At 48.2% G+C, this 26,773-nt stretch overlaps 2 long non-coding RNA genes across 4 annotated transcripts in view; one reads left to right on the forward strand and one right to left on the reverse strand.

Annotated features, from left to right (window-relative positions):
* The window catches only part of LOC119567044, a 32,784-nt gene extending 20,892 nt beyond the window's left edge, over window positions 1-11,892 (forward strand). For 2 of the 3 annotated variants that reach the window (XR_006288081.1, XR_006288080.1), the window contains exon 3: window positions 6,026-6,493. This is a non-coding gene — a long non-coding RNA (uncharacterized LOC119567044). Of the gene's footprint in view, window positions 1-6,025; window positions 6,494-10,203 lie in introns of those variants that run through there. The other variant, XR_005226724.1, reaches the window with a different exon arrangement.
* On the reverse strand, window positions 1,312-5,159 carry LOC122464160. The gene is made up of 3 exons (XR_006288082.1): window positions 4,894-5,159; window positions 2,728-2,784; window positions 1,312-2,393 (listed from the first exon to the last, which is right to left on the reverse strand). It is a non-coding gene; the product is annotated as an uncharacterized LOC122464160 (long non-coding RNA).
* Window positions 11,893-26,773: the final 14,881 nt, after the last annotated feature.

The following is a 26,773-nucleotide window of genomic DNA, read 5'->3' on the forward strand; positions in this document are numbered from 1 at the left end:
GCTGCATCAGCTCCTAACACCCCCCTGTTTAAGGAAATCCGCTCAGGCCAGGCTACTAAAAAGACTTAGTCCTCCAGAGGCGTAGAAGGGCCATGAGGAGGCACTGACCAATTGGGAACTAGCAGGCCAGCTTGCCTGCTTTCTCTGAAGGGGAAATGCTGGGTGATGCTGGGACAGGAGGAGAATCCGTCAGTGCTAGCCCAGAATTTTGGCTTAAAGTGCTGTGGCTAAACAGTGACCTTTTATATTTGTGTGCAGGCTAGGGGAACAGATACCTGAGTTCCAAGTCTGTTTATTGTTTAACTGTTTAAAGACTGATGCAGAGCCCATGGCTTGGGCCATTCTTCTCCAGGCTGGCTGCCACAATAATCCCCATTACCCCAGTATGGGTCTAGCCCTTTTAGTGGCTGGATCACATAAGAACTTAATAAGGATGCTATGGCTGCTAGCCAGGAGAGTTACTCCTTTAACTCAAGCAATCCAGGCTAAGGCTTTTAATGAACAAGGTCCTGGGGTTCAATCCCTGTGCAGTTGTCATATGTGACTGGCATGTTTTGGGTGTCTAGAAGGAGAAGATAATCTGATATAATTGGGGTGTGCAATTTGTAAGCCGTACTGGAGTTTCAGAAGCTAATTACTTCTGGTGCTGTTACTGTTCCAGGTGATAGTCCTCTGCAAGGACTAAAGTTAAAAGACAGGATGTTCAATAAGGAGGATCTTCCAGCAGCAAAGTGCAATTTATTGGTGCCACATAGCTCCAAGGACAGAGTAAAAGGAGAGGATCCAAAGGTTTGGGTTCATCCATCCTGAAATCATGGACAGGGCTCTTTTGCTGCCAGACTAGTGTGCCTAGTCTCCTAGAGAAAGGGAGAGTGGCTTGCTCCATCAGATTAATGCTGGAAACGTTGCCACTGAAACTGCAGATACAGCAAATGAAAAAGAAGTGAAATACGTTGAGGACTTACTAATAGCTCCATTGATTTTTACTTATAAAAAAGATCTGCGTAGCAAAAAATAACAATCCTTAGAGGCATCAAGCCACCATTAAATGGCATCAACTTCAAAGGAGCACATGCATTTCACAGTTCCCAGAAAGGCGGGGGAGTGCTTTCTGGTTTGGATGCTAAAAAATGACTTGAACCCATGCAACAATGAGGCTGTAATATTAATTGCAAATTACTATTAGTGCAGATCTGCTGACTTGCTCATGTACAGTACAATACATGTGTCCACCCTTTTCATTGCCTGAAACCTGGTTGAGAAGGATGTAGGATCCTGGCTGTGGACGGAATTATTTGGAAGCAGCTCTGTGTTAGTTCTCAATTAGCTTTCTTAGGAAAGGGATGTTTTGACTTTGGGCAAGAATTGGCAAGGTCCATAGCATCCAGTGAAGGTCTCTTTAGGACTGGCTAGACAATAGCATGCTTTTAAGGAGGGACCAGAACACAGCAGTCCTGACTCCCACTCACTTCATATCTGTTCTTGTAAGAAGGTGGAGTTATTAGTAAGTGGGATTCCATGAAAAATGATGAATGATTAATAAAAGTGCCTCCCTCCCCATCCACAAGAACTTTGGGGTGCTTCACAAATGACAATCAATCACATTTGCCTCTATTTCCCCTCGAAGTATATAACGGGATTTTATTTTATTTGTTCCCTGGGGGAAAATTTTTTCTGAGCCCCTCTCAGTGCACCTACCTAACAGCTAACATCCTTCCAGTATCCCTGGATTTGATTATTCTGCATCACAGCAGGCCCATGGTATAGGATTGGTGACAATGATGACCCCCTTCAAAGCCCATGCGAGCAATTCTTGCATCAGCCAGAGGGGTCACTGCAGAGTGAGATAAGGTGTTCCCTCTCCCCTCTACATCCCAGCGACTGAGTAGTCTGGCTTCCTAGCCAATCCTGGTTAGGGAGCGAAGGATCAAGCCCTCATCTCAGACTCTGTACCCTGCCCCCACCCATAGTCACAAACTGTGCAAATTAACATTAAAGTGCCCGCTCATTGCAGATATGAATTTGAGTCTGACTGTTCTTATCAGATTTACAGAGAACCAGCCTCTTTTGTGGTGGCACAATAGTGTGAGAGAGGTGTGACGAGGGATTGCTCTGAGCAGCGAGCAGGTTTGTTCAGTCTGTGTGTGATTCCCCAGCTAGCTGGCAGGTTGGAAGCTGGCGGATTAGAAGCGCCATCCATCACAACTGCTAGCGAAGGTGACATTCCACGGAGCTGGCCCGTTCTGCAGCACAGCGAGGAGCTGGCAAAGCAGCTTTTGGGTAGTGAACGTGATCTGTAGCCGCCCTTGACACCACAGAGCTCCAGCCTCGTTGATCTCTTCAGGGAACACTGCAGAATAGGCGTAGCGAAGCTATTATTCTCTTATCTGAAACTGACACAAATGAAATATGTCTTGGTTTAAATAACATGAGAGCTGTGAGATGGGCCTGAACCAAACCCCTGGGGGCTAAGTGGCACTTGGAAGCCAAGCCTAGATCTAGAAATGAATCTCAGAAATGTCCCCTCTCTTTATAATGGGCCAAACCGCCCTCCCCAGCCCTGAACGGTCACATAGTTTGGAGTATTTTAAATCCAGATACAGTCGGAATTCTGTGGTTCAAGCCATACCTATGGTTCTGTAAACACTCTGGACTCATTTCAGAGATGCGTTCAGTTAGGACAGTGTACTAACAGTGGTAACAAAACAGAGCTCTGAAGGTTCCTACCTTCGGTCAGAAGATTCAGCTCTCTCTGGTTGCACCTGCCACTTCCCAGTACCAGCACTGATTTAAGATAAAAGACAAAGCAATGTGAATCTCAGACGTCCATATCCATCGCCCAACGCAGGTGTCTTAAAGTGCAGCTGCAGGGACTACCTCTAGCCATCAGAGGGGCCTGTGCTCTTCGTGTCCAGTGCAGTTCTGGCACCACTCTGCCGAGACTGCCAAGGAGAAAGTGGCCAATTCTAACTGGTTGTTCCCATGTGGATGCCTGTCCACTGAGAACTGGACTAAGACTGTAGGCTGTGAAGCAAAGGTGCATGACAGTGTGATTAATAATATTTAGAGTGGTAGCCGTGTTAGTCTGTATCAGCAAAAAGAAAAGGAGGACTTGTGGCACCTTAGAGACTAACAAATTTCTTTGAGCATAAGCTTTCGTGGGCTAAAACCCACTTCATCGGATGCATGCAGTGGAAAATACAGTAGGAAGATATAGATATATACACAGAGAACATGAAAATGGCTGTTGCCATACACACTATAACGAGAGTGATCAATTAGGTTTTTTTCTTCTGCTGGTAATAGCTCACCTTAATTGATCACTCTTGTTATAGTGCTTTACCATTGATTTCAACAGACATATGATCAAGCCATAGCCCAGCTATGGACTATTCCATTTCGAATTTCAATGAATCTATTGGATTTATTTCTCCATTTAATTTAGATTTATATTTAAAAGGTACTAGTGCTTTGGGGGCTCTCTTTTTCTGGAGGGGACATAACACGGAGGCCCTGTTCACTTGTGTTCAAGATTCCCTGGTATTCAGGGGTTCTAAGATCCTAGAAAGTGAAATGACGCTAGGGATCATTTTTGAGCTCCCACTAGCTTACCCAGACTTCTCTGGTCCTGAGGTGCATGGAATGGAATGCAGTATTTCAGGTGCAGTCACACCCAAACTTTATGCTTCTCTGTGACGTGAATCCTTTGTGTTTGTAGGCCAAAAGCACACTGGCATTTTTGGCTACCAAGTTACATGGTAAATTCATGTCTAATTTTCTCTCTGAAGTAAGTGCTCGATGCCCCACCATTCTGAGGCATTGGTTCAGAGGTAAGAATGCCACCTACTGAATCCCCAACACAACCTCCTGAAACCCAGTGGGATTTCCTTGGAGGTCTGCCACTGAAGTTCTGGCAAAGCCTGACCCTGCTTATCTTGTGGGAGGTGACTAGCTATCCCCGCAGAAAGATGTGAAGCGGGGACACTCCACAGAAGCGGTGGATTTAAGGTCTTCCAGCATATTTTGCTGCATCCTTCAGAATCTAAGCTTTCATAGGGGGAAAATGTGACCTTAGGACTTCTGGCTGAGCAGCTTAGTTTTACTTATTGTGACAGGGCCTACACGCTCCACTCAGGGGTCAGGGCCCCACTGTGCTCGCTGCTGTACAGTAAGAAAAACAAAGACAGTTCCTTCCTCCAAGAGCTCACAGTATAGGGACATGACAAGTTGCAACAGGCGGACAAATGTGTAAAGGCTCGTGGGGGGCGGGGGGGGGGAGGGACAAGATAATAGTAAGGATGTAACCAATCTCACTGCAGGGTGTCCCTGTGAGTGCAGCAGTACACCTGTCCCCTCTAGATGTCTGCTAGAGTGCGCTGGGTACCACAAGCTCAAAGGCAGGTGCTGTAGGCACTCCAAGCAATAGGCTACACAGGTGCTAGCCCTCTGTGGATTCCCATAAACACTCACATGCTCTGAGGGAGTAGCACCCTTTCTAGGGTGGCCTAAAACTAGACACAGTTTCTTTGTTACAATAACATTGAAGATCAAAACCACAGTCCCTAACCTAGTCCCTAGGGGAAGTCCAGCAGAGGGGTGTAATGACAGGAGTCTCCTTCAAACCCCTCCATGCTGTTCTTCCGCCTGCCCACTGCTGCCCTGGGTCCTTCTGCCAGCAGCAGGGAGTGTCTGTGGCCAGCTCTCAGCTGCAGTTCTCAGACTGCCTGCTGCACCTGCTCTCACTCAGCCTCCACTGAGCCTGGTCCCCTCTGACCTCAGGCTAGAATTTCCTTTACATGTACTGGAGATTCTGGAGCCCTCCACCGGCCGGGTGGGGTGGAGTGGAGGGCAGTTTCCCAGCAATGAACCAGCAACTGTATCATTTATATTCACAGGAGTTAGTAGCATCTGTGGGGTCTTCAGTCATCTTCAGCTCTTGTCCTATGCTGAGAACAAATTGTCCACATAAGTGCGGTGAGCTTCCCTCTCTTCAGTTTAACAGGGTGTTAACTGTGAAGCTGGGTGCTGACAGTCATAGCTGAGTGGTTGCCTGCTGAACAGAGGTAGAAAAGGCATCCAGGAAGCTCAGTGAAGGAGAGTGTTTTTTTCTTTAAGCTGTGACAGCTGTTATTTTTGGCTGTGACACTGAGCACTCGTGAAAAGCCCTCACCCACCCATCCGTCCGTCCCTCTTTTCCACCCCAACGGTGACTCAAGCCACCTGCCATTGTGAAGCACTCAGGTGTAAGAATAAATGTATTTTGGAATGTCCATTTCAAACCCTTTTCATCTCAATTTAATGTGTTGAAACTGGGCATCAATGAAAGTAATAGCTTGTCTGCACCTTGGCAGGGAGAGAGCGTGAGGGAAAACTTCTCTGCTGTTGCCCTGCTCTGCAGCCTTCCATTTCCAAGACTCTTAGTCCAGCACCTTTCATCAGCACTAAATTAGCCATAATGAACATTTAAAAAAAAATCGCACTCAAATGTACCAGCCAAATAAGAAAAGGAGTACTTGTGGCATCTTAGAGACTAACCAATTTATTTGAGCATCTTTTTGCGAATACAGACTAACACGACTGTTACTCTGAAACCAGCCAAATAAGAGTCACTGAACAGGCCCAGAATCTTTTCCTTCAGAATCCAAATTCACATCTGAACTTTGTTTCAACTCATCTTGAATGTGGAAACTCTCTCTCCTTCCCTCCCACGCTTTGGGGAATTTGGAAAACCAGATCTGAATTTTGCAACTCTCCTTTCTAATTAAGGGGCCTGGGTCTCTAAGGCCCATCTCTAATTAAGGGATATCCTGGAAATGTACGTTAAGGGCTCGCTCCTGCAGAGTACTTGGCAGCTTCAGTTTCCTATGAAGTCAGTGAGAGCAGAGGCCACACAGCACCTTGCAGGGTCAGATCCTAACACAGCCTGCAGACTCTTAAACTGCAGAATCCATTTTCAAGCTTTCCCTTTTGGTTTGGTAGCAATCCTCCCTGAAGTTGCAGCCCCATTCACCCTGCTCCTTTGCAGGTGCGGTGGAAACTCAGCAGATCGGAGATGCAAAATATATGACCACACTGCGAGTTGCTGTTGTCTGATGGCCCAGATTGGTCTCACCCAGATTTCCCTCTTTGCAGGTAATCACTTTACAACTGAGCTACAGATGCAGCCTCTCAGCCTGCTGGGAGCGCATGAGATTATTACAGAGGCCCCTTTATAATTAAGTCAGAACCGGCTTTTCCATTTAGCTTTATTAATGTTGTTCTCCAGCCATATCAAATGTTCTTGTGATTGCCATCTTTAGAACATTTATAACACATTCTTTGTATTGACTTTGGAATGAAGGGGGTTTGGGTGGGAGTTGTTTTGTGTGTAAGAATTTATCTGAAATGTTGCATTTAACCCTTTTGTATTTTAAATTAAATTATTCAAAAAATGGCCAAGTCACTCAGATTTGAGGCGCGCCTACTGCTGCACAGTGTGGTTTCCAGACCCTATTTTGCTCCAAATCTCACAGAAAGCAGAAGCCAGACACACATAAAGTAAGGCCATAAAAATGCAGCACTTGCCAACTGTTTCCACATGGTTACTAAGGTATCTCCTAGTCTAAGGATAAGCTGTGAAGATCGCAGCTATCACTCCATGGTAGCTGTGGGCAAATGCTGATTCTTCGTGTTAACGCAGCGCACCAGGCTACACTGCAGTAATTGGAAATTCCACGCTGACATTCTATGTCCCAGTGCCTGCAATGGAGCTGACGGCTTTTCATGCCAGTGTTTCGTACATATGCAGGGTGAGGCTGTGGCTGATTCTGCCCAGGATGATGGGGAGAGGACTCAGTGAGCGCCGCCCCCTTGCACCGGGGGCTGCTGCAGTCTGGGGAGTGCACAGCCTGTGCATACTAGTTAGCACCAGGGGTGGCGCTAAAAGACGCAGGGTGAGCCTCGCCACACTGGCCTGTGGAGCTGGCTGGGCATGAAGTGAGTACGCGTGCCACCCGCCCCCAAGACGGTTGGAGCTGCTGCTTCTGTAGCAGGAAGAATTCTGGCGCCTGGCGGACTGAACCAAAATTGGGGTCTGTGTGTGGTTGGGGTGGTACAGCGTCTTCACACCTCCTTCATGAGCAGGCTGTAGCTGCAATGACCTCGGCCAGAGCAAAGGGGCTGGAAGGCGCCAAGGCTTGGTAATGGGTGATGGAGCCTTTTACCACCCAGCCACTGGCAGGAGCAGCCCTAGCTGTTTTGTTGGCCAGGGAGGAAAATGTTTGTGGTTCCCCCCTGCCTCCAAGTGGGTCAAGCAAAAAACCCCCCCCCAAAACAACCAGCCAATCAATGGAGCAAAAACAGCTGACCAACACAGTGTGTAGGGGGAAAAAAGCTGAATGGCACAGCAGTGCAGTACCCCCTGGAAGCTGGCACCCCCCAGGCTGAGTGCCCTGCTCACTTGCCCCTGGTTACTGGTTCAAATCCAGCCAACCAGCATTACTTTCCAGGCCTCCCTGACACCCATAAACAGGGCACAACCCCATTTCCCCCTGCTAAGTTGCTTTGCCTAGGACCTGACGTCGACATCTGTCAGCAAGGGATGGCAGCTTCCCAAAACCTGCCCCCTAACGCTGTTCCCACCATTAACAAATACAGTCTGGGAACATGCTGCATCTCCGCTCCCTGAGAAATAACCGGTTTGTGTCTCGCGAATGAAACACCAATGAACTCCTCCACTGGGAATGCAGCGCTCAAGGACAAGCCTTGATAAGCAAAAGCCAGGCTCCAGGCGGCTGCTTGGAAGGTAACCAACTCCCCCATCCTGACTCATAGGGCCCAAGCATTTACTGACAAAGTGCAGTGGCCGTTGTGTGAGTTAAAGGGATGGTTGCCAAGGAATTTTACCCCCCAGATTTAATATCGTGATTTTCGGCTTCCAAATATTTGAACACCGAAGAGCTGTTCATCCTCAGGCCGCCCCCACCCTCCCCCACTGGTAAGGTGAAAGGATCAAATGACCTGCCCCGAGACCAGGAGGTGAATCAGTGTCACAGCTGAGTCGCAACTCGGGAGCTTCTGGGAAAAGATGCCGTTGTCATGGAATTTTATTCAATCTTATAACAATGGGGCTATTTTGGGATGTAAACCTTTCCCCTACAACAGGGGCAGGCGCGGTGGAATCGTGGGGGGGGGGCTAGTGCCCACGCAGTGGACATATTTGAGGGGGGGATGTATGCTTCTGCCTCCCCGAGTGCTTTCTACTCCCACAATAGCTTGTGGAGGTGAGAGCGGGCCCTAGAGGAGTGGCTGCCGCGGTGCATGAGATTGGGCTGGCTACCGGGGAGCATGTAGAAACAGCTCTCCTCTCCCTGCTTCCACTGTGGGTTCCGGCAGAGACACCAGCCCAGGGCAGGGGCGGGAGCACACGGGCCAGCTGTTGGGGTGCGGTGCGGGACAGGGCACTGAAACCTGGGTGGGGGGTGTCGGCACAGAGCGCACCAGCCACCCAGGTGGCGGGGAGGGGGAGCACTAGCTGCTGATGAGCAGCCATATGAACAGCAGTAGGAACGGTCGGCATGCCCCTTCCTAGACTGGAGCCAGCTGCCCATCTCCTGCCAAGTCTCAGTAGCACTCCTCCCTTTCTCTCCTATCTCCGTACCCCTCATTTACAGTGATCTTCCAAGAACCCTTCATCCCCCCTTACCCCTCCCCGTACTGTTGGAAATCCACACCCAGCAGCACAGGGCCGTTGCATGTGACTCACAGTCAAAGTGACTTTGAACAGACAGATGAGGCACTGGACTTGAGTCAGGAGACCTGCCTTCTATTCCTGGTTCTGCCACTGGCCTGCTCAATGACCTTGGACCAGCAATTTCCCCTCTCCATGACTCAATTTCCCCTCCCCACCTTTGTCTGGGTCATAGGCGCCGACTTCTGCTTGTACCGGTGGGTGCTCGACCCCCAGCTGTCCCTGGCCCTGCCCCCTCCCGCCCCTGCCCTGCCCCCATTTCAACCCCTTCCCCAAAGTCCCCGCCCCAACTCTGCCCCCTCCCTGCCCCTATTCCGACTCCTTCTCCAAATCCCCGCCACAGGCCCGCCTCTTCCCCGCCTCCTCCCCTGAGTGCACCATGTTCCCGCTCCTCCCCCTTCCCTCCCAGAGCTTGCTGTGCTGCCAAACACAAGAAAAATTAGTGGGTGCTCTGCACCCACCGGCAGCCAAGCTCCCCGCCCCACCTCACCTCCACCTCCTCCCCTGAGCGCTCTGTGTCCCCGCTCCTCCCTCCTTCCCAGTGCTTGCCGCCGCCAAACAGCTGTAGCTGTGTCAATTGGATATATGCGGGGGGGGGGGGGAGGAGTGGGAATGTGGTGCGCTCAGGGGAGGAGGCGGGGAAGAGGCGGGGCCGGGGCGGGGATTTGGGGAAGGAGTTGAATGGGGCAGGGAGGGGGCAGAGTTGGGGTGGGGACTTTGGGGAAGGGGTTGGAATGGGGGTGGGAGGGGGCGGGGCAGGGGTGGAGTCGGGGCAGGGCCAGGGGCAGAGGTGGGGTTGAGCACGCACCGGCGCCATTAGAAGTCAGATATGTGCCAGAAGCTGGGAATGGGCAATGGGATGCATCACTCGATGATTACCTCTGGGGCACCTGGCATTGGCCACTGTCGGCAGACAGGATACTGGGCTAGGTGGACCTTTGGTCTGACCCGGTATGGCCATTCTTATGTTCTTATGAGATTCTTTTATTTAAACCAAACCTCACCAGAGACTCATTGGAGACCCCATAAGCTGACTCAGTGCTCTGGCTGAGCATTCCAATACCTGCGAGAATGAATAGTTTACAAAGGTAATTGAAAGCCTATTAATAGAGCCCTGCAAATCCACAGATATCTGCTTTATATCTGCCGATAGCTGCATCTGCGGATGCAGGTGTATTTTTACTATCTTTGCAGATCAGACGCAGATCCAAATTTTTGCATCTGTGCAGGGCTCTAACAGTGAGATAGGGTGCTGGTGCGGATGTGAATAAATATACATATAAAAGGTGGAGTGTGGATCCCAGGGGTCGGATACAAATTAATTATTGCAGATGCAGATTGGATGCCGATCCAAATTTTTGTATCCGTGCAGGGCTCTACCTATTAACGTGTTGAATGCCCTGCCCAGCTGTGTTAGTGAGAGTATTTAGCATGTATTTCTGTGGTTTAAAGTAATGTTCATATTCCCTTTGCAGGTCACTTTTAACTCCGGCTTCCTTAGCAAGGACACAGTGGTATCTGAAAGAGGGACGGGGAGGAGCCTTCTAATGAATATCTGAGACATGACACAGAGCATTCAAAGTCCTCACCCGCAGCTGATTGTGGACATGGAAAATTGTGGCAAACCTCTACTATGTGTGGCTGGTGATGCCTATTATTTTGTGAGCAAGGAGCGCTTACTGGCTGATTAGACTGTAGTTCTCAGTGTTAACAAGGACTGATAATTAGACTTCTGACTTAACTGAGCCAGAAGTTTTACACGGCAGAAACAATCGCAGTGATGAGGTATGATGCGAGGCCTGGCCATGAAGCTATTTCTGGCAGCTATGCTATTTCTGCTGGCCAGGGCTTAATAAAAGTATCGGATTTTTTAAAAAATGACTAGACTATGTTGCTAAAATAGAACAACTACAGTGAGTACCTTGGCCTGGCCAGTTCAAACCTGGATAAGATTCCCATATTGGTCTTCCCGACAAAGTACACAGTGGAAGCAGACAGCCACTGGAAAGTGGCAGGAATGATTTCCATGCCTATAACGCTATTTCTACAATTTCCAGAGTATTTCTGGAAAGTCTGCCTTTCTATATACTGGAAACAGTGATGTTTGATACTGGGCTGCAGGTTGTTACACTGCCATTTGCCATGGAGTCCAGTATTATGCCTGCAGTAATGGAAAAGTCAATATGGATATTGGCCTAAAGGTGCACCTACACTGGGAAAAATGACTTCTTGTTGCCATTTGGTATTAGCAATTGGTCCTCTCAAGAGCATCCTCAACTGAATGCAAAAATTGTCTATAGCTGTGAACAGATCCAAACTGTTTTCAACAGCCATTGCGGAAGTCAAGGGGTGTCACATACCTTTTGTGATTGCTGCTAAATGTGTGCCTGAAAATGCAGTTTTACTGTAATAATGGCATAATGATTTGTGTTTATTGCTCCTCAACTTCTCTATCAAATGTGCTCCTTTTATAAGTGAAAAGTCTTTTTTTTCTAATTGCCATCCCTGCAAACTCAATCTGGGATCTACGGGCTATTCACAAGTGGGATTTAGACACCTAACTGCCCCTTTAGGTACCTGTGACACTCTGTACCCCAAAGTAGCACCCTGGAACCCCCATATTCACCACTGTCATATGGTTATGATATATTTTGTACAATGTATACCTTGTGAGGTATCATTTTAAAAGTTGTGATTGATTGAGCTTTAGTATCCTGTTGGATCGTATGTGCTATAATTGTATGCGAAGTTATGAAGTTTTGCTATGTGTGTGTTACTGTCATATCTTGTGAGTTTGGGAGACACCCACAGCCAACCTTTCAGCTACAACAAAGGAGTAGCCATCACCGGCCTGACAGGCGTTAATGGCTCCTCAACACCCATCCACTATCGGACTAACACGTCACAGCGAGGATCTTTCTGGCAGCTGGAAGAAAGTATAAAAGAGGGAGAGTGACATCATCACTTGGTCTCCCACTCAACCCCTGAAAGAACATCTGGAAGACAAAGACTTTGAACTGGGGAAGTTTAGTCCCAGGCACGTAGGGAGTCCAGTCTGTGTACTGAGGAACTGCTTGTGCCATCCATTCTCGTGAGACACTGCTTGATTCAAATCTTGCTTAGTCTGTTTAAGTTAGAATTTAGACTGCAAATTTATTTTTAATTTCTTGGGTAACAAACTTTGATCTCTATGCTTGCTACTTATAATCACTTAAAATCTATCTTTCTGTAGTTAATAAATCTGTTTTATATTTTACCTAAAACAGTGTGGTTTTGATTGAAATGCTAGAGAATCTCAGCTCAGGTTACAAAGGCTGGTGCATGTCCACTTTCTATGAAGAAGTGGCGAACTTATTAATGAGTTTGCACTGTACAAGGGAACCTTGAGCAGTGCAAGATGGTACAGTTCTTGGATGCAAGGCTGGGGAGCTGGGGGGAATTGGCTGGAGCCTCTCTACTGACAGTTCATGAGTGACTGGGAGGTCACTCATGTAACTCGGTTGAGTATGTGCCTGCCTGTGGATGGCTGTGGAAGTGCAGTTCCTGTCAGAGGTTTGTAGCTTGACATCAGCGTCACAGAGTGAGAGGCAGCCCAGGTTGGTGCATTTGGAGGGCTCAGCAGTCCCAAGGTCCTGGTTGCACCAGAGGAGCCCCGTCACAGTGCCTAAATACAGCATTTAGAATGGATGTTGCTGGCATTCACAAAACCCCTGCTGAGTGTCTGCCAACCCTCTAGGTGCCTAAGTTTCCACCAGTGACATCCTCTGATGCTGCCAAGCTGCTCAGAGCCCTAGCAGGATTCACAAAGGACGTGTTCCCTCCCTATCTTGCCTTTGGGGCCTGATCTGGAAGGCATGCCCAGGGCACGCTTACCCCACACAAAAGACAATAGAGCTGGTGCCTGCCTGCCCAGTGGCTAGGTTCTTCTTTAGGATGTGGCCTGTCTACTGGCCAATTGGTTCCAGTCCCTGCTGGGCCTGATTTGGAGCAGGGACTTGAAGCAAGGTCTCCCACTTTGCAGGTGAGTGCCCTCACCACTGGGCTACTGTGTATAAGGGAGAGGGGGTTGCCTCCTCCTTGTTTTTTTTTTTGCTAGAAAGAGCTGACCTGGCTTAAATGCCCAACTCCCGGAGAGGGTTCATTGCTTTGAATCAAGTGGGGCTGGTGATTCCCTCCGGCCCAGAGCTAACTCCCTTTGAGGGTGGGCCCTAAACATAAGCCCCACCCCTCTCCTCAGTATTTCTGACAGGCTAGCTTGAGCAGCTCCCCACTCAGAGTGCTGGCTTCTGCGAATCCAATTCTTAGGTGCCTAACTCTCCCCATGCATTGTATAGGGTGCCAGGGCATCCCACTCGGTTATGGATTCCACTCCGCAGTAGGGCACCTAAAAGTTAGGCCATTAGAGTCAGCCCAGATTTCTTTGCTTCTCATGCATCATCACCAATAATAATGAAGGGTCTACTGGGCACATGTGACACCCACTGTTGTCAAAGGGTTTCAACAGGTGTAATTGATTGGGACTTACTGTTGTTGAGGAATACACTCCAGCTGGGTTGCATCTGCAGGGCTGACAGGAGTGGTAAGCAGTAAACATTTAGTTTTGCCACAAGGCAGCTAATCATAGTCTGAGTCTCACAAGGAGCAGATTTGGGGAGTTGGAAGGAGCCATTTTTACAGTCACTTTTCAGAGCAGAGAAGCTTTTCCATAGTGTCTTCTCCGCAGCTGAGTTATGGCTCTTGGAACTTTAACCTTTAACTTTCTGACTCTTGTGTGTTTACATTGTCAGCCTGTCCATTCCATTCGCGTTGCTTGTCGTACTGCATTTTCTGCATCATTACTGATGGAGAGGGAAGACTACCATCTTCTGAATCCTCGACCCTATTTTCCTTGTGCACCGAACTATTTACCACCAAAGCACTGACCTTGCCAGGCCTTGCTTAGCAAGTTCAAGCCTAAATTGATATTACTGCCAGCATAAATAAATAGGAGGAGGTAGGGTTGATGGTGTGACAGTGCTGTCGTGTGGCAGGGAAGAGAAAAAAGCATTAAAAGAAGAGACCGAGGCAGAGAGAGAGAGTCACTGCTGCACGCAGAGAGATGTGCCTGCAATAAAAGAGTGTAAAGAAGCCATCAAGAGGAAAGTGAAATGAAAGTGAAAAGTGGGTCAGAAACATGTTAGATCCAGGTAACCAACTGAAATGATCATCTGTGGCTGTTGTGAGCTTGCCGTACATCTGACCATTGTGGGTGTGACTTCATGCTCCCTCTCGTAGTGATGAACCAGACAAGTTAAAATATCCCATCCCACCAAGTTAGAGGTGTGAAAACCTCCGAGTACATTTAAGGCACCGCAAACAAGAAACCCATGATTGACTCAGGCAGCTTTTTCTGGACGTTTGCATATTGGTTTCAGAAAATTCACTCTTACAATGACCTGTTATATGATCAGGGAAACCTTTCTTTGGTCTTTTATAACCAAGCTCACCATGAATCTTCCACTAGTTTGATGCAGCGCAGCCCACCTTCTTTTATACTGGGGTGGCAGAAGCTTTGTCATAATTCAGTCAGACTCTTGGTTTCCATCACAAGACTGATTTAGGAAGTCCTGCCTTTGAAATCCCCAAGAACAATCTTTCCAGCTTCAAACTCAGTCTGTGTGCAGTGGAGAACTTTCACCGCCTTTGAGGTGAGCCGTTTCTAAAAGGGCTTTAAGAAACAAAGTCCAGCATTCCCCATAGCTAGAAAATGTGGCTGGACTTTTTGCCGGATTGTAGCCTGAGGATGGAAAGCGGGAAAGTATTACAATCAAATTTCTTGGACCCACCTACAGGGGCAGAGAAACAAACATCTGAATCTTGCCATCAGATTTTAAATGCTATTAAATGCTGAGCTAGCAATGTCACATGGGGCATGCTGGACTCTGGGGGCCTCCGTAAGAGGCATCGGGGCTTTAAAAATGCTTAGAACATTAAGTACTAGGGAGCATCACTGCATTTGCTAGACCACAAGCCTAGCTAAAGCAAACCAGAGCGCTCAACCACACACACACACTCCCGGAAGTCCCCACATATGCAAAATTCTGCAGGCCTGAGTTTACCTCCTGCAGAGCTCATAAGGCACTGGAGGGACTGATGAGCTTTCTGAGGCTCTCTAGGGGCCCGAAAGCCTCCTACAACATGCCAGGGTATGATATACTTCCCCAGGTACCGAAGGCACTGATAAGCCCTGCAAGGCACATGTTACATTCACCCAGACACTCAAGGCACCAACGCTGCTCTAGTCACTCGGGCTCAGATCTTCAAAGGTACTTTAGCATCTAACTCTCACGGAAATCAAGGGGTCTAAATATCTTTGTGGATTTGGACCTTGGTGTGCTTGAAGTAATGACATGGCTCTCGGTGCTTGGAATGCTGAGGACCGCTTCACTTGGGTAGACCTTACTGTCCCCTGCACCCTTCCCACCAGTGTCTCCCCCTTAGGTCCTTAGGCTTTCTCCTCTTGTGTAAGCCCACCATAGCCTTTTGCAGCACCCCTTGCTGGGAAAAGAAAGCTCTGTCCATAACCTTCTGACCAAAGCTGGGTGGAGGGTTAGGTTCCAGACACACCTTTTGCCTTCTTTGCCTCTTGTTAGAGGCTGAAGGACTTCGCTCTTTCTGGGAATGGACTTAGTTTTCTTAGCGTATGCGCAAAGTGCCTTAGGTGACACGGGACCAGGATTCATCATTGAATTTGGTCCTCTGGTTGGATCTGTATGAGCGTCCATTACAATATTATCAGGGTGATGGGAACTCAGTGTTTTCCCAGAATGAGCAGGAGCCGCACCTGCAGGATACAGTCTTGATCCAAACTACTCAATTTTATAAAGCGGTCATGACGGGAAGATGGGAGTTGGTGTTGCTAGGGCCGGGGGAGAGCTGTAGCCTTACCTGTAATTTCCCATACTTTCAAAAGTTTGAGGTTATTTTCCATGGAACCCTCACTCCGAATTACCCATCTTTCTACTACTTGTTTTATGGTAACAACAATGTTTTTTGATAATGTTTTATTTACTGACAAGCGCTTAGCACCAGCTTAAAATATTTGGCTGGGTATAAGAGTGTAAGTGTCGCTGCATAGCCTGTGGCCATAACACCTCAGCATGTGAAACTGAGAGATCTCATCAGCTCATCTGGGTTGGGCTGGTGCACTACAGGAGATCTCCTAGGAAAACCTGGTAGGCTGAAAGAAGCAGTTTAGCTGATTTAGCAAATGGGGCTCTTCAGCCTGAGAAACTGCTGAACCAATCCCCACATAAAAGAGATTGATAGAGGAATATGGGCAGTGGGAGGTCGCTCAGGTTGAGAAGAGGAATTGATATGATGAATGTTAACTGGGTATTGAATAACTTAGTAATTTGCTTTCAGGAGTTGTGTTGGTGGGCTATGCAGGTTACCTTCTTTAGCTGTAAGTGAACTGATTGTGCATGTGTGTAACTATATAGCTCAGGGCTGGGCAAACTTTTTGGACCGAGGGCCACATGGGGGAATAGAAATTGTATGGCGGGCCATGAATGCTCACAAAATTGGGGTTGGGGTGTGGGAGGGGCTGAGGGCACTGGGTGGGGGTGCGGGCTCTGGGGTGGGGCTGGGGATGAGAGGTTTGGGGTGTAGGAGGGTGCTCTGGGCTGCGACTGAGGGGTTTGGAGGATGGGAGGGGGATCAGGGCTGGGGCAGGGGGTTGGGGCATGGGGAGAGGCTCAGGGGACGCAGGCTCTGAGAGGCGCTTACCTCAAGCGATTCCCAAAAGCAGGGGCATGTCCCTTTTCCAGCTCCTATGCAGTGGCGGGACCAGGTGGCTCGGCACGCTGCCCCATCCGCAGGCACCGCCCCTGCAGCTCCCAAGGAGAGTGTAGGAGCTGGAGCAGGGCCATGCCACGGCTTCTGGGAGCTGCATGGTGCGGCCCCGACCCAGCGCCCTGGCTGGAGCGTCCGAGTAGGGCCGAGCCGTGTGATGCGGCTTGCGGGCTGGCTTAAAATGGCCCGCGGGCTGTAGTTTGCCCACCCCTGATATAGATAATGGCTGGATTCTCCAGTCTGCTAAGTTCTCTGCACATGGGAGCAGCCAGTGTAAAGCTGGTGGAGGGAGCTATGCTGCCTCCTATATCAAGTCTGCCACTTGCTGCTTCTTTTGCCACCTGGTGTATGGGTATGGGGGCATGTTGGGGGCAGGGAGGGGAGGCAGGGGTAGCTCAGGGGAAAAAGGGAGGATGCCTGAGGAGAGAGGAGGAGAGAGGGGGCATGGTGCTGCAAAGCTGATCCTCAGCTGGCATAAGAGCTTACGGCTGTGGCAAAAGTAAGAGCTGCATCCCTAGAGCTTTCACTTCCACCCGGGCTGGATAGCTGAGAATCAGGGAGCCACAGTCAGTTCCCTCTCAGCCCCATCCCCTCCCAAGTTCCGCACAGGCCCCGAGTGGAAAACCGAGCCCAATATGTTTCTGAACTAGGAGGGAGCATAGTTGTGTGAGGATCCGAAGGTGCCGATGAATATCTGCACCTGCATGGAAACCTATGTACTCTGGTAGCAATATGTATTTATGTCCCTGTGTCTAAATAGCAATATGGGGACTGCACGTGCATGTTCTCTGTCCATGAATCTAAGCAAGACAGAATACGTGTGTAGCCAAGCAAGGCAGCTGGAGTGCTGTGACCACTGCTGTTCAGAGTCATTCACTGTTTCCTTGTGCTTTCTCCATCTGTTGAATTCACCACTTGTCTCTTATCTCATATTAAGATTGTGAGCTCTTTGGGCCAGGGACCATCATTTTGTGATGGGTTTGTGCAGTGCCTGGCATGAGGGGGCTGGGGACTCTAAGTGTTATCACCAGACCAATAATTAATAATGTGTAGATCAGATTCTGATACTGTCCTTCATGTGGGGTCACTCACTTTAGTAGCGCCAATGTTGTCAATAGGACTACTCATGATGTACTCAGTGGGAGAAAGGGTGTTAGCATCTGTCTCACAGTGAAACGCTCAACATCATTTGTTGTATTCGTGTATGCGAGAACGTTCAAGAATAGTTACGCTCATGTGCGGACAGCAACGACGGCATGTTTTGCATGATCTATATAGCATTCAGCAATGAGGATGTTGCCTGAGCATGGATATTAATGAGTGTAATATCCTGCTTTTCATCCAGCGTGTGGTTCTTTGACAAATTCTTATGAATAATGCTGCCTTGCTTGTTAGGTGTGTTTTTAACCATTGAACAGATTGTCATAGTCTGATAGCATGTCAAGAATGTCTAACAGGATTTTTAATTAGGCTTTTGGGAAAGGTCACTAGTGACCATTTATAGAGAATAGATGCTAATGATACCTTCATCAGTATGGCGAAATAACACTGTATGTGTTAATAAGCATGCTCTGTGCACAGGGGTTGATGTCCTGGCAGCCTGCCTTTCAAAGTGTGGTTGCTTTTTTGCACTACAATGGTTGGGACTTGCAGTGCTCAGGGACCATTCTAGTCTTTTAGATGCATAACACACCTACCATATGTTCACATGTGTCCTTAGCTGTGCAGTCTGAAATAGTGCAATATATGAATGATGTTGTGTATTGCATGAAGTTAATATGCTGTTTTATAGTGAGGAAAATGTATAATCAGCAACAGGCTTGGGTCAGTCTGATAAGAACTGCAGTGAAAATGGTGTGACGATCCATGGAATGAAATACTTGCATGGATTATTGAAATTGCTCATGGTATGCTAGGTTTTCAGGGTGGCATTATTCCATCTAGTAAGGGCATGTCTACTCTGCCCTGCAGTTCGCACTGTGGGGGTATGAACTGCAGTGCGTCCCAAAGTGCTGTGCTGTAACTCCCCTGCGTGGACACTGCGGGAGTGAACTTAAAGGTCCCAAGTTACAGCGGAGCACTTTGGTGTGCACTGCGGTTCACACCCTCAGAGTCCAAGCTGCGGGGCAGTGTAGATGTGCCTTAAGTCTTTTGCTTGTATAAAGTCTGTCAACAGTGCCACGCAGTGGCTTTACATGACGTGTGCCGGTTTGGCGGCACAGATGGCAGAGAAGGGAATGTGATGCAACTCTGAGGCACGTCAGGGGAATGCATTAGAGCATTGGATCTGCCAGACACAGGGCATATCCAAAATTCCACCATGAGAGACAGAGTAACCTTGATGCGACAGCAGCCTTGCATAGGAATTGAGAGATGGGGGTTGAGGCAACTCCGTGTACTGCCTGCTTTACAGGAAGGGTTGGCCTTGTTAGAGAGATAAGGTGGGTGAGGTAATATCTTGTATTGGACCAACTCCTATGGGTGAGAGAGACAAGCTTTTGAGCTGACACAGAGCTCTTCTTCTGGTCTTCTTAGTCATTCTGGCTCCGGAGTGGTTCCAGAGGATGTCGGTGTAATGCTTGGAGGGGGCTCGGGGGGAATCAGTCCTTTGTGACTAAGGCCTTCACAAAACTCCTCAATGCCATGGAGAACCAGGTGGCAGCCTATATGTATTCTTCAGAAACAGCAGAGATTTTGCAGCAGCGTTCCTCAGTGTGATCACTGCCATTGGCTGCACTATAACTGCTTCTAGCTAGCTGGAGGAAACATGTAGGAATAAGAAGAGTTCTCATACTATGAATATGCAGATAACTTTTGATGCTATTTTCGTCATATGGAATATATAGGCAAAATAGCCAGAAGCATCCTATGATTCATACACCTCTGACACATCACCGCCCAAGGAGCCATTGGATCAGCAGCTGCTGTATTGTGTTTAGCTATTCTATAGGCATTTTCCTCTCTGTCACAGTAATACGTGTTTGAGCAGGAATGCAACGGCGGTCCTTATCTGTCTATCCTCCCTATCTTGCTGATTTGGCAACTTTGCATTCACTAATTTAAGGAACTGAACAGGAGTTTTCAAAGCTTTTCAGGGGCATGGGTAGACAGATGGGTGCGTAATTACTTTGCTCTTGGGGAAGGAAACGCTGCCGGCAAATGAATTTTAGGAAGGGTTGGGGTGTTTCTCTGTATTTTATGCACAGGATGGCCAATGTGGTTATTTCTGTTTTGTGAGGCTGTTGCTATTTCTTTTGTTTACACTGATTGTACTGAATGTGGTTTTAACTACTTGTAAGAGGTGGCTAGACTGCAGCGTTTCTCAAATGAGGCTACCAGGGCTTTTCTTGCGGCCAGAGCCTCCTAGATTGTGATTGTGGGGAGGAGGGGGGTAAAGTAGCGGCCCCTCCCCTTCCTGTTGCTCCTGGATGCACTGCCTTGGTGTTGGTTGCTGGGGCCACCAGCAGGGGTTGGGCCCTGCCCCCCTCTGGAGACACCTGGGGCACAACACTGGAGAAGCAGGCAGCCAGTGATTTCCCCACCTTCCCAGGGGCAGTGGGCTCAGGCTTTGGGCTTCAGCCCTAGGGTGGCAGGGCAGCAGGCTCTAGCGGTGGGGCTTTGGGTTCCATCCCCAGGCCCTGTCCCCTGGCCATGGGGCTTCAGACTCCAGCCCCTGCTGCTTCCCTGACCCCCCACCCACCCATCCCCATCATCCCTGGCCCCTGATGCCTCCCCCAGCCCCATCCGGGGCTTAATTTGTCCCTAGACTTGGCAGGGCTGAGTAAGTGTGCTGTGAAAAGTAATACTTGTATGTTTGTTAATATCACTTTTCACAGCAGACTTACTAGCTAGCAATAAATACATTACAATGATTTGGACATGTGTATGTGCATATTTCTTCGTTTTTCCTAAAGTTAATTAACTATTTTAGCACGAAGTGTGAGAGTGGCCACCAGCAGGTGGCCACCAAAAAATTTGTCCTGAGAACCCCTGGGCTAAGAGTATGCAACGGTGTCTCTTGTAGTTTTGTTAACCCAATAACCAGCCTCATTAGGTGAATTTAAGCATCTATCTGTTACTTAATACCCGGCATCTTACCCTTAGGCAATTTTTAGAAGTGTGTGTGATACTTGCATGGCCTCCACCATCAAAGGACCTGAGCACCTCAGAATCTTTAAGGTTTTTACCCACCCAATGCCCTGGGAGATAGGGAAGTGCTATGATCCCCATTATACAGATGGAGAACTAAGGCACAGAGAGACTATGGGCCAGAAGTACAAAGGTAACTAGGCACAGAGGCAGATAGGTGTCTTGAATTGAAATCAATGGGAGTTAGGAACCAAGGCACTTTTGAAAATGTCACTAGGGCCAGATTCACAAAGGTACTTAGGCACCAAACTGCCTCTTTAGGCCCGTAAATCCTATATTCAGGCAGCAGTGACTTTCTCAAAACCACTACTAAGCTGCTGCCTAACCCAGGAGGGGCGTAAGTTTCTGCTGATGGGTGTGCACAGAACTGCCTAAATCCTGATGCCATGCCACAGCTAATGAGCTCCTCAGAGCCTTGTTGCCGGCCAAAGCCCTGGTGGCCCTGAAGCAGGATTCTCAGACTTTGTGTTCCCCTGTCTGTCTTGCCAGCAGGGCCTAATCCTGTAGGTGTGCTCTGAATGTGCCTACAGGCTGGGGCCCCACACAAGGGATTGCTGGCCTCTAGCTTTGGGTGGGCCTAGACCCACCTGTCCTAGTACCTGCAAAAAGTACAAGGGACTGCTGGCAGGCAGGCCCTCAGACTGCCCAACAGTGCTTAGGACATTCACCGGGGATGTGTGAGATTCAGTTTGGAATCTCTACTCTGCCTCAGAGCAGGAATTAGAACACAGATCTCCCACAGCCCAGGGGAGTACCCCAACCCCCAGCCTATTGGCTAGAAGGGGGCATTGCCCTCTCTCTACCTAACTCCAGAAGAGGGTTTGCAGCTGAGAATTCCAAGTGGAGGGAGGTGTCTCCCTCTGGCCCATCAGTCAGAGGCCTAAAGCCCAGATCAGTGGGAGTTAGGCACCTAATTGACTTTGCAGATCTGAGCCTGAGCCCCACTTCTTTCCTCCACATTTCACTCCTGGATAACTTAGGCAGCTCCCTGGCTTCTGAGAACCCCTTTCTTAGGCACCTAAATCTCCCCAGATGATGCATGGGGAGCCTGGCTGCTGAGAAATCCACAAGGCAGCATGGCACCTAGGTGCAATGCCTAAGAACCTTTGGGAGCCTAGCCCTCATCTGCAGCTTAATCCCTTTGAAAATCTGGCACTAAGTGACTTGCCCCAGGTCACCCATGAAGCCTGTGGTAGAGCAAGGAATTGAATCCAAGTCTCCCAGCTTATAGGCTAGTGCCCTAACCACTGGATCATCCTTCCATGGCTGGCAATTTTCTAATGTAAAGACAGGGGAATCTGTGGTCATCATTTTCTGGTATGTTTTGTGGCTCACTTTTGTGGTCGATGGCGACGTGTGAACAACACAATGATCCAGCAGTACGTATGTGGTCCACTGTGGATCCTACTGATGATTTAGTACCTCTGTGTAGCACACATTCCGGGAGATAAAGCGAGGAAAAGCAGTAGCCAGTTTAAAAAAAGTATTTTCCTCTCTACAGCGGCGTGCCCAGCCCAGATAATTTGCTTCATGGGCATATACCGAACAGATAGCAAAGACACTGCTCATGTCGCCTGCTGTCATTTAAGCTTAATGTTGTTGTTGCTTTTTTGTCATGTTTACAATAAAATTGTTCTTACCCAACATAAATGGCAGAGCACCTTGATAAGAACATTCAGCGGACTGTAATGCTGCCGGGCATCAGCAATTGCCCTTCTGTTTCCAGATGCGGCATCACTTTGGCTAAATAAAGCTCTCCTTGCTTTCTGAGTTGTACGTAAGGCTGGTTGTGCATAGACGCTAGTAACCACTGCTGTGTGCTGAGGAGTGTGTGAGCCGAGCAATAATGTGTCAGTCTGCTCAGTGGAAGGTGTTATGTTTTGTAGCAGCTAAGACAACGTGGGGCCTTATTGTACTATGTGTACCTGAGAGCATGGGTAACATGTCGGTTGGCAAATTGCCATTTTGCTTGGTTTCCGGGTCATTGTTTCACACTGAGACAGACTGAAGTTATGGTTGTGCATTAGGGGTGTATGAGCATTGGGCAAAGCAAACCATTGCTTATCTGGCTATACCATTCGGTGGTCTCATCTCACATGCACGGGATCTTTGGCACAGGGAATGAGTCTCCCCACATGACTGCCTAGCTAACCAGGAAGACCGCAGGTGTGGGGTTTGTGCATAGGTCTGTTGCTGTTCCTTCTCCCTCAGCTGTACTACTATTACTCTGCTTGCTGAATATAGGTCAAGAGGGGGAGCCTCACTCTAGCCGGGGGTCGTAGAATATCAGCACCGAGGGCACCGATGCTGGAGGCACAGCTGCAGACTTCTTGCTTCTATAACCCTTTCACTGCCTCCGGTGGGCCCTGCTGCCCGTGAGTCGTGCTGTGCCACGGCAGAGTGCCAGCACGCTGCAGCTCAGACTACAGCCCCGGCAGCACAACCTCTGGGGCAGCGACTCCTAGGGCTTGTGCACGCTATCTCTTCCGTCAGTAAAACTCATGTGGCTCAGGGGTGTGAATTAGCCACCTCCCTGCGTGACGTAAGTTACACCGACCTGAGCGCCGTCGGCAGACAGCACCGTCGCCTGCTGTGCTGCCTCGGTGCAGCTGCACCACTGTAGCGCTTCTAGTGTAGACGAGCCCTTAGTCCTTCTGTGCCTCGCTCTGCCAGGCTGCAGGATAATATCTGACCTGCCTCCTGGGGAGAGGGGGCTGTGGGGCGGAATTAACACTTGTAAAGTGCTTTGAGATCCTTTGCGATAGAGGTACAGATTAGCACTCGACAACAGTAGAAGGAAAAACACAACAGTTACGAGATGCTCTCAGTGGATTTACGAAAAGGGGGTCCTTTGAGAGACACCAGTCTGGAGACATATAATAAATACGAAAGAAATCGGTTGCAGGAGGAGACCCCAAACAGGAAAAAAGTTTGCTTAACATGGCTCATAGGCCTCCAAGTGCAGACAGGAAGTATGTGAGTGCAAAGGGCTACAGCATGAGCACAAAGTACCTCAGGCTAGACCGTCTTCACTACAGTCTTTAGCACCTGTCCGCTGGCATGCGCTGCTCCCCACATTGCAGTGTATGGTGTAGCGCACCAATGCTGCGTGTGACTTGCGCTGGCCAGCACAGCACAACTAGGAAAACCCTCCGCAGGCGTTGAACGCCCATGAAAGGAGAAACCCCTCCCGCCCACAGCAAAGTCATCTGATGATGCTAGCGAGAGAGAAGAGAATTTGGAACACGGGAATTGTCTCATCACTCCAGAGCAACGGGGCATCTAATCTGCTTTCCTGTCGCTCTGCTACACCACAACGAACTGGTGGTTCAAGTAGCCAGGCATCCTGCATTCCTGACATATCATAGCAAAGTACTACATGGGCAGGTGTTATTCTTATCTGCACATATCAGTACAAGGGTTAGGGTTTTTCTTTTAAATGCTGCCCAGTTAGTCGCTCAATGAGCTGCAAAACTAACAACCACAGGATACCTCTTATGACAAAAATATTTCTCATGTGTTTCTCATGCACGTAGAGTATCTCCACGGCTACATGTGTTGTACAGGGTAAAAAAGTGCAGAATGAATAGCAGAATCCTAGCCCACGAGAGCAACAAACCTAAAGGTCCAAGTCAGTAAAACACAGTTCGATAGGATACAGAACAGGTTGGTGCGTAGCCATAGCTGGAATGCTTCATGGAATAGGTGGGGCTTTACTCAGGAGGTTTGAAAGAGATTGCCTGGGATCTGGGAATGTTCTCACGTTATGGGATGGGATAAACAGGAGTGTCCAGTGGGTCTTCTCTCTGTTTTCAGTGCTCAGTAGAGCTGGTCAGAAAACTGATTTTCTTCTTTTCACTGAAAAACTGAACACTTTTGGTCCAAACCCCAAAGTTTTTAATAAATACTTGAAATATTCCATGGGAAATAGACACTTCTCATTAGACAACAACAACAACATTTAGCCAACAACCCAATTCTCCATCAAAACCCAATTTTGATGGAACATTTTTGACCAGCCCTATTGCTCAGTCTCTAGCCCTACTAGAAGATGTAGAGCCAGATTTTCAAAAGGGCTCAGCTCCCATTCAGGAGCTAAATTAAATGGCCAGATTTTTATAAGCGCGCAACATCCAGCCTGGGCGCTGGAACAATGTGTATAGTGAGGGTGCTGAGAGCCAGTGAATCAAACTGTAAACCCTCCATATGATGGGAACCACTTCAAGCCAGGGGGTGCGGTAGCACCCCCAGTACCCCAGTTGCAGCACCTATGCACCCAGCAGCTCTCAGTGTTTTTGATGGGAATGTTTTGGTTTGGTGCTGAGCGCTTCTGAACATCACATCTGGAACTAGAAGCAAAACGGGGCAGGATCTGTCAATAGCATGGGACTGAAACAGGAGTGATCACTCTGCCATACTGATTGAACTAATCTTTTGACACCAGCCATTAGTTATGTTGCTGGATATAGAAAACGTGTCCTTGATGCCAGAAAATCTGTGTAAGGGAGAATTTAAAGTTACAGAACAAGCACAGAGGGGCTGTTATTTTTAAAATCTGGTCTCAGTTACATGGTAGTCAAAGGAGCTAGTCTAGAGGTTCGTTTGGGGTAACTGAAGGCAGAATCAAATTAACAGTGGTTGAATCAAGCATAATATCTAATGGTAAACTGGAGGTAGCAATAACATATCTCAATGTCCTAGCTCCTGAAGGGCTAGAGGCTGATTTAATTGATATTGTGGAAATCCAGACAAACTCTGAGTTTACACTGTAGTAAACGAGGGCTGAGATCTGACCCAAAAGCATTGTTCCCATTGTTCTTCAGAGGAAGGCAAGTATCTTGTCTGTGCATATAAATCTTACTTAGTATGCTGGGCATCTTAACAGAGCACAATGCTAGTAAATATCAACCCCTTCACTTCTACTATATCAACTAAAACTTCTGAGTCAGCGTGGAACATGATAGTCTTTTCCAATACAATATTTGCCAATTTAGCTGGAGCACACTAAATTGACAGAATTGGAGCTATCTTAGGTACTCAGATGCGGTAGTAATGGGATTGTCATAGGAGTACTCCATAATCTTTAATTCACTTCTTCTCACAATACCTCCTGTCAAGGAGGGAAGTGCCATTATCTATGTGGGAAACCAAGGTACAGAGCGATCATGTGATGAGAGCTCAAGGAAGCCTGTGGCAATGAAGGGAACTGAACCTAGGTCTCCAAAATCTCAGACTCACACTAACCAGTGGCCCATTCTTCTTCTTTGACATGTGTTTTGCCTCAACCACTTGATACATGAGCTACCGCTGAAACAAATAAATTGCAAATGATAAAACGTTCTGCCCTGAAATTCATCCATCCTGCTGCTTGCATGCTCACAGATAAAGCCAAGAAGGTTTAATTAACTCTTGACTGTGATTAAAAACACACCAGCGAACTCTGGGAAAGGGAGGGTGGTTTTAGCTTTTGCTGTGAGTGCTGTGGTAGTTATAGGTTAAATTGAACGGCACTGCTGCACTGCATGGTGGAGTGTTATTTTTCATGTAGATATTTCTAAATTATGTCAAGGGTGCCTAGAGTGTATGGAGAGGTGCCCTTTTTGGTGTGTGTTTATAAATCTCAATAAATATACTTGGACTGTTGCACTGGATGCATTACCTATTTTCTACAAATAACACAATGGCTACAGAGAGACAAGGTGAGTGAGGTAATATATTTTACTGGACCAGCTTCTGTTGGTGAGAGTTGGTCCAATAAAAGATATTACCACGTTGTCTCTCTAATATCCTGGGACCGGCACGGCTACGACAACACCGCAGACAACAATGGCTATCGCCCATTTGGAGTAGTTTTTCTGTCCCACAATAGTTCTTCTCTGCTATGTGGGATCCAAGCATAGTGGGTAGGGTGACCAGATGTCCCGATTTTATAGGAACAGTCCCGATTTTTGGGTCTTTTTCTTATATAGGCACCTATTACCCCCCACCCCCTGTCCTGATTTTTCACACTTGCTGTCTGGCCACCCTAATAGTGGGTGTTATGTGAACATCACTAGCCCGTTT

This window comes from Chelonia mydas, chromosome 1 (genome assembly GCF_015237465.2).
Source record: "Chelonia mydas isolate rCheMyd1 chromosome 1, rCheMyd1.pri.v2, whole genome shotgun sequence".
Lineage (NCBI taxonomy): Eukaryota > Metazoa > Chordata > Testudines > Cheloniidae > Chelonia > Chelonia mydas.